The following is a 12326-nucleotide window of genomic DNA, read 5'->3' on the forward strand; positions in this document are numbered from 1 at the left end:
AGCCCTAATTCTCTCCTCTTATATTCCTCCCTCTCATTTTATAAAAGAAAGTCACATCCTCACAAATCTGGAATCTTGTTATGGTATACTGTCCCAAAGAACAAGAATATCCTGGCTGCTCATTAAAGGGACAATTCAAATGATTAATTTGGAGGCAGCTTCTTGGAATAATTAATTAAAGCCTAAAAAACTTCATTAATGCTTGCCTTTCTTATATATTTCTGCTAAGAGTGAATGCTGATTTAGAACCAACATAATTTGGCCCTACTTAGGATGCTCTGAATCAGAATGACTGTAATACTTCCTTTCTGAGACTACAGTTAAAGAGTGCAAACTCTTGAGAAAAAGGTACATGACAGTAAAATCAACACAGTTAAAAGTAAAAAGCAAAGCAAGCTTGGTGCTACATGCGGGTTATCCCAGATACTTGGGAGGTAAATGCAGGAGGACCATAAGCTGCAGGCCAGCCCAAGCAGAATTAGGGAAATTCTATCTCAAAAAAAGAACAAAATACAAATTAAAGGGCCAGGAATGTGGCTCAAGTGGCAGAGTGCTTGCCTTGAGTGCAATCCCCAATACCAAAAAAAAGCAATCAATAAATCAATCAATAGCAGTTTTTCCTAGTTATTTTAATAATACTCATCTTACAATTTGCCACTGCCTGGAAGAAAATTATCTTTAAAATAGCCCAAACAACAGTGGCAGCAATTCTAATTACTCTTTACTGTGACTATGTTTTAGCAATATCAATCTTTAAAATTGGCAATACTTAATGACATTTTTATATTTCCTAGGTTGATTTGAGGCTATAAGCTTATGGATGAGTCCTTGTCTTGCACATATGAGGCCCTGATGTAATTTCCAGTATTAGGGAAAAAAGGGCTATATTCTGTGTGTGTATTCAGTCTCTGCTATTAGGTAACAATAAATACTAGGCATTTCAACAGATTTTTCACCTTGGTTCCACCTCTCCTTCCTGCCCCTCTGAAATGAGAAAAGTAAACTAGATCATTGTATATTCCTCTTGTCCCTAATATTCTATACCTCTGTGACATGAGATGTATAAATATTCACTTATATAACTAAAGAAACCTCCAAAACCCTAAAAACATATTTTTTCTTTTTCTTTTCCCATTTCTTTTTCCTAATATTAGAAAAGCCCTGTTTATATGCACCAGAAACTATTTTTTAAAGTATTTACTGAAATTGGTCCCATTATTATTATGGCTTCTCTGCCCAGGCAGGAAAATTGGTAAGACTCTATCTCTAACTAACCACCAGAAAACTGGAAGAGATGCTGTGGCTCAAAGGGTAGAGTACTCGCCTTAAGCTAAAGGGCTCAGGGACAGCACCTAGGCAGAGTTAGCCAAAGTTAATCAAACTACTCGCGACATCATTACTTTTAGTAACTGAAATCTCAAACGTATACACTCAAAGCATAAATGCTTTTAAAAATAAGATGATATTGGTATGATTCTACTTTTCCCGAGGAAACTAGAATCCTGAAATAGCTCACTGATATAAAACTCTGGAATAAATAGATTCACAACCAGCATTTAATGGGTGTTGAAAGGATAGGAATGGATGGTCTACTAGCACCACCTGGTGCTAGTTCCAAACTAATGCAACATATCTGTAAAAAAAGGCCATTGGATTTTAAGTAGTCCAATTTTGGTAATTTCAAATGGACTGATCCAGTGGTGATAGTTTTACATATAAATTTATGAGAAGTGAGATTAAAATTTTGAAATGCTGTTTTATCCCCCTTGTTCTGTTTATAGTCATGAGACTGGGTTGGCTGGAGGAGAACTGATATTGCTACATCATAGATACAAAAACCAAAGAAACAGCTAACAGTCAATTAAATAGCTTCCTGAGAAAGTCATAGCAGCCGGGCACCAGTGGCTCACATCTGTAATTCTAGCTACTTAGGAGGCTGAGATCTGAGGATCGCAGTTCAAAGCCAGCCCAGGCAGGAAAGTCCATGACAGGCTTATCTCCAATTAACCACCGGAAAACTGGAAGTGGCACTGTGGCTCAAGTGATATAGCGCTCAGATTAAGCTGAAGAGCTCAAGGACATATCTCAAGCCCAGTGTTCAAGCCCCATGACCAACCAAAAAAAGGCAGAGTGGGAGAGAAAAACCTCATGAGGATATGGTTGCTAACTAGTAGTTAAAGAGATATTTGGAAGCCAAGCAACCTCTTACCATTTGAATGAGTATGCCACTTTTAGTACAGAAGCCACAAGTGCTATTGTTATTGCTGTTAGACCATTGTAGCCACCAATACTTGGCTTTGGGTTCATACACATGAAAGATGTCCAAGGTGAAGGATGTCCACATACTCTAAGACTTCACTAAGCTGCTATTTGTATTGCTATCTGTGGATTTTATCCTTATCAATATCCAGAATGCTCACAAGCCTTTTCAAGTGTTCCTGCGGTGAAACAGAAAAGAAAGCCCTAGATAGGACACTCAGAAGGGTCTGGACAATAGAAAAAAGTTCACTCTTGGTTACATAAATGTATGCATACACTCATGTACATACTTGAGAAATACTGGTGTGTGTTTTAAATGAGATAGCAAAAGACAGCCCATAATATTAGTTATTTAAGCAAAAGATTTTATTTAATATCTAATGTACACAACAGTTATAGTTGGCTCATACTCTCAAACCAAATCCTATGTTGTATACTCAGTAGTATACAAGTAGTATACAGTAGTATAAAAGTTCTATGATATCTGTAAAACTTTATTCACTGAACAGATATTCATTGAACAATTCCTATATGTCAGACATGGTTATATGTACTAGGGATCAAATAGTGAGCAGTCAGATTAAGGTCTTGGCTGAAAAGGTTATATTGTGATGAAGAAAAACACACTATTAGCAAAACACAAGTATTTTTAAGTGTAGGAAGAAAGTAAACTAGGCCATGTGATAGAAAGTGACTGGGGGTGACTTCAGGTAGAGGGCAAAGATGGCATCTCTGAGGATGATGTCAGCTGAATAATGAGAAGCTAGTCATGAAAAAGAAAAAATAAATGCAGGGAACTAAGTGTAGATGCTCTAGACTCTGGTGTCAATGATGCAGTCTCTACAGGTTCAAGAGTAGAGAGCCTTCTTTACTAAGGAGGTGATGGGATCTCACAGCTACATACAGTAAGTGCTTAATCAATGTTTTCTTTGACACATTAAAATTTAAAAAGCTCAATACAAATCTGAAAAGAGCTTAACATAAAAAGCCTACTCTAGTCCTTCTGGACATCAATTATAAACACTTTTTTATTTACTTATTTATTTTTGCAGTGGATTGGAATTCAGCCTTGAGTCACTGCCCTTTTTACTTCCATTATTTTTTAAGATAGGATCTCTTGCTTTTTGTTCCAGGAAAAAAAAACACCTTTTTGCTCCCACATTTTGTTTCAGGCTAGACTTGGGTCATAATTGTCTTACCTACTCATGTGTAGCTAGGATTACAGGTGCATACCACCATGCCCAGATTGTTGTTTGAGATAAAGTCTTGCTAACTTTTTCCATTTGGTCAGGTCTTGAACCTCAGTCCTTGTATCTCCACCTCTCAAATTGGTGGAATTTCAGACATGAGCCACTTTGCTCAGCCCCATCTATTTATTTTCTACAGTCACAGATACATGCTGTTATTTTTCTTGATTTTTGAAGCAAGTTCTCACTATGTAGCCAAGACTAGCCTTGAACTCAAACTCCTCCTGCCCGAGCTTCCTGAGTGTTGGAAGTACAGGCATGTGCTGAATGACAAACAATTAAGAGAATAACTTCTACTGGTTACCTTGGTACCTTTAAGTAATGTGATTAAGCTTCTATATACTGATTCTTCATCTCCTGATTCCCTCCTTTGTAAGACTCAGGTATTTTAGACCCAACTCTTCTTATTGCTTCTTTTTTGCTTTCTTCTATGCCTCTGCTGGGCACAATTTCTTATATCTACTTGAATTTAATGCCAACTCTTTGTTAAAACATGTTACATAGTACCATTTATGATCTAGCTTCTACATATTTTATTCATCTTTTATTTTATCCACTTTAGCTCTACTTAAAGTCATAATGAAGTATGCATTTAGTTTTTGTGTGTTCTTGTTCTCTGGTCTTATTGCTTTCTATCTTTCTATTGCTTAGAATTGCTTTTCTACAATTCAATGGCAAATGCCATTATTCATTCTAGTCTACACACTAATTTAAAACCTTTTCACTGACATCAAATACAGTGAAAACGGGTTATACCATGGGGAAAGAACATACAAAAGAAACAAAAATATCACATAGTACATTTTAAATACGTTAAAAAACACTAGCAAGAAACAAAAAACATGTTGTGTCCCTACTTTGGGGTTCACATTTTTATAATAAAAAACATTAATAAAGAAAACTTTTTACTGGTCGGCTGTTTTTAAATAAAAAATATTTATTGAATGTCTGTTACATGTAAAGCACTGATTTAGATATCAGGGCAAGAATGGCCATGATAGATAGTCTAAGTGAATCTAAGTAGTCTCACTAAAATCAGCTACCACTATGAGTAGCCACTACCATGTACTAAATAAGTCATATGTGCTATTTTAATCATTACAAGAACTTTATGAGACACACTCTCTTGAAGTGTCTGAGGTTATATTCAGAGACTGTCTGACTTTATGGAAACTACATTTAAGCTATATTCTGCTCCCAATAATCTCTGGGCATTTCTGCCTGTTCTCTTTTTAGCTTTACTGAGAGTTGAACCTAGAGTGTCAGCAAGCTTGCCACCATTTGTGCCCTAACTCCTAGGCCCTCTTGTATATTTTCATTACAGTATTTGAAGTTATGTGTTCCCTAAAAAAACTTTGGGACTGTTTTCACAGAATGATTCAGAACTAATACCATAGTAGATACACAAGAGAACAGTTAATATACTACACACAATGGAATTAATTCTTTCTAGACTGAGAAAGGTTGCTTTGGACTACAAGCTTCTTAAGGGTAGAGATAACCTTCCATAGAACAAGTACTTGATAAATTTATGTTGAACTTGTTATTCAAACCCTTGTAATAAACATATATACTTTGCTTTTGAGATAAACACCAACTTGCTTTATTTGTGCTATTAGAGATGTATCACGAGTTAAGCATTCAATCTTTTAAAAATACAATTCCATGACGGTTGGATCCAAACTTTGCAATGCAGTAGTTAAATGTAGTAGTTAATTGTATAGACTTTAGTGCCTGACTACTCAGATGCAAATTCTAATTTACTAATTAGACAAGTTTAAGCAAATTATTTCTTAACAAGTACCAAGTACTTTATTTTTCTTTTTGGGAAAACTGAGGTTGGAACTCAAGGCCACATGCTCATTAGACAAGCATAGGCAGCCATTTTACCACCTAAGCACATCTCCATCCATAAGACCAGGTACATTTATAAGTACTTAACTGTCTCACCTGATTTGATCTTCTCACCTCTATGAAAAAGATACTTTCATCATTCCTTGATAGCTTTATTCCAGTTTCTTTAACTCATAGAGTGACTTAGGATTAAAATGAGTATAAATTGCTTAGATAATAACTAGCACATAAAAAGTTATTATGAATATATCTCATTTTATTATTACATTTCATAGATATTGTAAGCACTGTCTTGTTTTCTTTTACAAAATAAAGGTTTGTGGAAAGCTGTGTCAAGCAAGTCTATTAGGACCATTTTTCCACCATTTCAAAATTTCTATTATTATCATTGTATCTGTTATGTTTATTGGTAATAATTGATCTTTAAGGTTATTATTGTAATTGTTTTAGGCCAACATGAATTTCACTCATAAAGATAGCAAATGTAATAAAGTGTAAGTATACTGTCTACACCAATGACTGGCTCATCAGGCAATAGGCTCATAAGGCTTCCTTAATCTCTGAGACACAACAACACTGAAATTAGAACAATTAACAACTCTTCAGTGGGCTGTAAGTGTTCAAGTGAAATGAAGAGTTGTACATCTTATACTTTAAATCAAATGCTAGCAGTGATAAAGCTTAATGAGAAAGGCATGTCATAAGTTGAGACAGACAGAAAGCTAGGTCTCATGAATCAAAGAGCCAACTTGTGAATGCAAAAGAAAAAAAGGTTCTAGAGAGCAACAATGCTATTCTAGTAAACACACAAATGCTAAGAAGATTAAAGAGCCTAATTGTAGATAAGGAGGAAGTTTTAGTGCTTTATAGAAAAGATTAAACCAGTCATAACATTCCATTAAGCCCAGAACAAGGCTCTAACTCTTCAATTTAATGAATTATGACAGCGGTTAGAAAGCTATAGAAGTAGAGTCTGAAGATAGTAGAGGTTGGTTTATGAGTTTTAAGAAAAGCAACAACCTTTATGATTTAAAAGTGCAAGGAGAACTATCAAATGCTGATAGAGAAGTTGCAGCAAGTTACCCAGAAAACTGAGCTAAGATTGCTGAAGAAGGTAGCTAAACTAAACAACAGATTCTCAATGCAGACATAAAAGCTTCATATTGGAAGATGCCACATAAGACAGTTATTGCTAGAGAGAAGTCATTAGCTAGTTTAAAGGCTTTGAAGGACAAATTGACACTCGTTGGGCTGCAACTGGAGCCGATGACTTAAAAGTAAAAGCCTTTCAGCCAGGTGTCACGCCTGTAATCCTAGCTACTTGGGAGGCTGAGATGTGAGGATTTTGGCTGGAAGCCAGTCTTGGCAGGATTAATGTCCAATTAATCACCGCAAAAGCAGAGCAAAAGGAGCTTAGGGGGAATGCCAAAGCCCAGAGTTCAAGTCCCAGGACTGGCCAAAAAAAAAAAAAAAAAAAAGAAGTAGAAACCTTTCTGGAAATTTAGTGCCCTTAAGAATTACACCAAATCTACTCTGTCTGAGCTATATGAAAGGAAACTGTAAAGCCTGAATGACAGCACATCTGTTTACAACATGGTTTACCAATGATTTTAAGCTCATTGTTGAGATTGTTTAGAAAAAAAAAAGATGATTTTCTAGGAGGAATTAAAAATCTTAAAACAAAGGATTCCTTTTCATGCTACTTCTCCTTGATAGTGTAACTGGTTGCTCATGAATTTGGATGGAGATGTATGAGATTGTTTATTCACATCTGCCCACACAATACCCACTCTGAAGTCCATGGGACCAAGGCAAAGCTTCATATTATAGAAGTATAAAACTTCTGTAGTAAATTTCACCCATAGTAAGTATGAGTAAAATGTTATCAAATAGCACTTTATACTACAGGGAATTCTTTCATGAAAGGAAGAGCCATCAATATGTATACTTCACTTTTGCCTTTTTAAAGAAATTACTACATCCATTCCATTAAGTGACCACCACTCTGATTAGTCAGCAGCCATCAATAACAAAGAAAAATCTTCCACCAGCACAAAAATTATAACTCACTGAAGGCTCAGATGAAGGTTAGCATTTTTCAGTAACAATGTATTTCTTAATTAAGGCATGTATATTTTGAAAGATATCATGCTATTGTGCTACAATATAATATATACATAACTTTTCTTTTAAACAAACCATTGTTTTTTGCCAGTCCTGGGGCTTGAACTCAGGGCCTGGGCCCTGTCCCTGAGTCTCTTTGTATTCAGCACTCTGCCACTCGAGTCACAGCATCATTTCCAACTTTTTCTGAGTAGTGTAGATAAGAGTCTCATGGACTTTCCTGCTTGGGCTGGCTTATAAACTGTGATCTTAAGATCTCAGCCTTCTGAGTAGCTCAGATGACAAGTGTGAGCCACCTGCACCAGCTTCAAACTTTGTTTGTTTGTTTTTTTTGGTAATGGGGCTTGAACTCTGGGCCTGGGCACTATCCCTCAGCTCTTCAGCTCTAGGCAAGTGCTCTATCACTTGAACCACTTTCAGTTTTCTGAGTGGTTTATTGGAGATAAGAGTCTCACGGAGTTTCCTGTCTGAGCTGGCTTTGAACTGCAATAAGCCTCCTGTGTAGCTAGGATTATAGCCACCGATGCCTGGCTCAAACATAAATTTTATATGCACTAGGAAACCAAAAAGTTCATAACTCCCTTTATAGTTCCATTCATTTTATTGTCTTGGTCTGTACGTGAGGTAGGCCAAAACCTAGAAGCCAAAACCTGGTCAGGAAATCAGTTTGATTTAACAAAACATTTTTTTCATTCTGTGCTAAATGTTCATTACAAGGACACAGATAGGATGTCTAATTTGAAATGGGGACTAAATCATAAGCACGTTTTAGTCATGTTGGGCTTGTATCTCTAAGGTAAAATTTAGTGATTTTGGAAATGGAAAAAAAATACCTCTGAAATCTGTTCTCTGCTCTATATCTCCTCTACATCTCCTCTGTCATCAAGTCCACATTGTCAGCATCTCTTGCTGGGATAGCTTCAATGGTTTCCTAATTGGTTCAACAGCATTCTCCATGACTGCTTCTATTATCTTCTCCAGAAGATAAGCCTTTCAAAAAGAGAAGTACAGAAGGTATTGTACTCATCCTTAATACAGTCCATATATTTCATAAAATACAAAATGAATAACTTGGCTAAAAGGTAAAATTGTATTCTTTTTGCTCCTCCTCTTCCTATATTAGAAAAATCTCAGGTATTTAAGAAAGTTGAATGAATAATTCAATGCAAATCATTGTATCTTTCAACAAGTTTCACGAATTATTAATATTTTGCCACATTCCTTTCTACTGTTATTTTTGTTGAATCTTTTAAAGGTAAATCACAGTGACTCTACTGCTAAATAAAACAATAACAACATTCCAAAGCAAAACCATTTGTCCATAGAAGCCAAAATTCATTGTCATGTACAACTTACATGTTACACATATATAGTTGTATGTATACATACATATACATGCATACAGATATGTATTTTTTTACACGACGGATAGGATGCTTTCTTCTGTACATCTTTATAACATAGTACTTTTGTGTTCCTAAAATGTGTAAGGATTTCTCCTCAGCAGCAGGCAAACAAACAGTTCTGCAGCAGACATCAGATGGATGTTCTCTAATTAAATTCTGACACTGTTTAACCCCTATCTCAGACCTAATAGCAAGTTTAGGTCTCAGAACTCGTGACTGACCAACTACAATTGAGGTTCTTATTATTCCTCCAGAGGTTTGATTATTATGATTATAGTGAATCACAGAACTTAGGCAAATTTACATTTGTAAACTTACTATAAGATATATTTTAAAGGATATAAACAAGCAGCTAGATTTAGACATTCATGAGTAAGGTCTAAAAGGGTTCAATTCTCTGAAGCTTCTGTCCCCATGATATGTGCTACCCAAACAAGATTTGGATGTGTTCTTGTTCAACTTGCTACAAGCTTCCACTGGATAAAGAGGACTCAAAGTTGGTTCCTTTGTCTTGAGTAATTGGGTAGATACATGTTTTTACCATTTACTGATAGAGGAGTTAATTAAGGACGAGAGAGTTTGGGTCTTGTAAAAATCTGGACTCAAGAAGGGAATATGCTTAGAGATATCTGGCCCACATTCATTTGAAGGTGTTAGTGGGTATTGGGATATTCCTTTTTTTTTGGGGGGGGGGGGTGGGTCCGGTTGTGAGGCCTGAACTCTAGGCCTGGGCGATGTTCCTCAGCTCTTCAGCTCAAGGCTAGCACTCTACCACTTGAGCCACAGCACCACTTTAGGCTTTTTTCTTTTTGCTTATGTGGTGCTGAGGAATCGAACCCAGGGCCTCAGGCATGCAAGGCAAGCGCTCTACCACTGAGCCACCTTCCCGGCCCCGTATTGGGATATTTCTATAGAGTAGAAGGAGAGGTCTGGAGAGAACAAGAAATTTAGGTATCAGAAGTTTACAGGTCTTTTTTCAATCCTTAAGAATTAATAAGGCTGCAAGTTGTCAAGGGGAAAAACCATGCAGGTGACAAATAGAAGGTTCAGGACTCTTGAGAATTCTTTTAATTTAGGGCTTGGGTAGACAAGATAGAAAGGGAGACTAAGATGGATAGCTAGTTAGGTTACAAGTACAAAAGGGGAACAGTACAAAAAGGCAATCCAGCAGCCAAATAAAGATATTTCAAGGCCAAGATAGTTGTGTGAATAAAACACTCAACTGCTGAATGCTTCTGGGAGCTGGAACAAAAGGAACATCCACTGATTTTTGGTGTGCCTGGTAGAAAGTTCCCTGCCCATCTCTTTCTGATTTCCTAATGATCCTTGAAAATACAGATGAACATTTGTTCAAGTTCTCAATACAGTCTTCCAGTTTTAAGAACATTTCCTTCAAACTACTCACTACAGTTACAATTTCTCAATGATTTGTATTCTAATTGTCTCCTTAAAATATAAATCCCTTGATTTATAATAGCCTTTTCCATTGTTTTAAAAACAAATACTTGCCAAGTAAAAAATGACCTGCAGGGTTTCTAAGTTGGGGAATCAGTGGCAATTAGTAAAAGCAGCAAGACATTATGAGGGATAACAGACAGGATGGATTCAATGATAAAGTCTTGTCTGAAGAAGCAATGAAGACTTTGATAAAAAGTCCACTAAAAAAAAAAACTTCACTTTTGCCAGGGATGTACACAACCCTGTATTCTAGAAGACAAAAGAGACTAGGACAGGAATATCCTGAGTTGGCATCTAGTTTGAGCAATATATAGCCAAAGCTTGGTTAAAAAGATAACAGCAAAACTGGGCACTAATGGTTCACACCTGCAATCCCAGCTATTCAGGCTGACATCAGAGGATATGCCTTGGAAGCCAAGGTCCGGCTCCCCCACCCCATCCAAGAAACTCTTGTCTTCAACTAAGCAGCAAAAAGCCAGAGGTGGAGGTATGGGTAAAGTGGAAGCGTGGTAGGGGGGAGGGGTCAGGATAGACAACGGTGAGCTCTGTGGAAGGCCCTTATTCATGCTCTGCCCCAGAACTTACACACACACACCACACACACACACACACACACACACACACACACACACACACACACACACACACACACACACACACACACCAGTTTTAGTCTGATGTTTCTGTTTTATCTTTCCTAAACATGGACACTTTTTTCTGTCCATTTGTCTTACAGTCCCACATCCTCCTTTCTATTGCAAACTAATTCACCTCATAGTTGATTATTTCGTGCAGAAAGAAGGCGAATGAGACACTGAGATTTTAGTGAGGGAAAGGGAAGCTGACGGGACGTGCAAACACAAGACGCTAAGTTGATCCACCTAGGCGTTGCAGAAAATGCTTCGAATCGAGTAAAAACAGCTGAAAATAGGACCACAAATAAGAGGAGGAGTACAGAAACGCTTGAGCTGACTTTTCCTGCTCACAACATTGCGAACCCTAGTTTCCTGGGAATTTGTCGAATGGCACGCGAACAGCAGCCACCAGGAAGGACCGGGGCCCCAGGGTCACCAACGCTGAGTACCGGCACGGGGTAAACACGCGATCGACGTGGTTAGTTTTCTTTGAAATGGGGGAACTGCGAGGAGAGACGCTAAGTTGCCTATGAATGCAGTCAATGAAAGGGTTATTCTGAAAAGGGTTAGAGAGAGAGGGGCCGCGGCTCTTACGTTTGGGGGCCCTGCAAAGACCTAGCCTAGGACTACCCCCCCCCCAAACCACCCAAACCCCAGCAGCACAACAACTCGCAGCGGTAGCGGCAAAGAGTAAAGGAGAAAAGCGCGAGAAATGGCCTATACAAGGACGTCGGGTGGTTCCACCCGGGCCGCGCGGACGACCGGCCGGACCCCCGCCAGGGCCCGGACGCACAGACCCTGGAGGGAGGGGTCTTTTCCAGCCCCGCGGGGACAGACTCCGGAGGTGACACGTCCCACGCCATTCCTCGGGGCGTCCCTGGGAGAGTCGCGGCCTCACCTCGGCGCCCTGGCCACGTCCTTTCAGGTTCGAGGATGGAATCCCAGACCCAGATCCAACCAACCGGGGTTGACAACTCCGCGGCCACGCGGATCCCTGAGGTGGGCAAACGCGACCCTCCGAATCCCGGCCGCCCCTCCAGCCCGCAGCTGCCTCATTGGTTGTCTCGCGGTCTAAGTCCCGCCTCTCCCCCCACCCCACCCGCGTCTTCCGGCAGCCGCGGGCGGCGCGAGCCACTGGGCCATCCCAGTTCGCTCCGGAAAGCCCCGCCCACTCCCAGAGTTCAGCGCGTGCCCTGCCGCCATTGTTTGAATTTGAAAACCGGAACAGCTCAGCGCGGTGGCGGCGGCGGTGCCGGCGACGGTCCAGGTGAGGAGGTGACCCTCGCGAGAGGGCAGCGGAGGAGGTGGGGAGCTGCCCGTACGCCCGTGCTGAGGCCGGGGAA

General features: G+C 39.1%; 2 protein-coding genes across 4 annotated transcripts in view; one reads left to right on the top strand and one right to left on the bottom strand.

Annotated features, from left to right (window-relative positions):
- The window catches only part of Pank1 (pantothenate kinase 1), a 92753-nt gene extending 80714 nt beyond the window's left edge, over window positions 1-12039 (bottom strand). For 2 of the 3 annotated variants that reach the window (XM_070021170.1, XM_070021171.1), the window contains exons 1-2: window positions 11882-12024; window positions 8318-8474 (exon numbers count right to left, since the gene is read on the bottom strand). The gene's annotated coding sequence lies outside the window, so the exon portion shown is untranslated. Of the gene's footprint in view, window positions 1-8317; window positions 8475-11881 lie in introns of all 3 variants that reach the window. The other variant, XM_070021167.1, reaches the window with a different exon arrangement.
- A 155-nt stretch (window positions 12040-12194) lies between these two features.
- Window positions 12195-12326, top strand: part of Kif20b (kinesin family member 20B) — a 48766-nt gene continuing 48634 nt past the window's right edge. Inside the window, exon 1 of the mRNA XM_070021172.1 lies at window positions 12195-12250. The gene's annotated coding sequence lies outside the window, so the exon portion shown is untranslated. The remainder of the gene's footprint in view (window positions 12251-12326) is intronic.

Source organism: Dipodomys merriami, unplaced genomic scaffold, assembly GCF_024711535.1.
Source record: "Dipodomys merriami isolate MVZ:Mamm:240054 unplaced genomic scaffold, mDipMer1.0.p SCAF_14, whole genome shotgun sequence".
Classification (NCBI taxonomy): Eukaryota; Metazoa; Chordata; class Mammalia; order Rodentia; family Heteromyidae; genus Dipodomys; species Dipodomys merriami.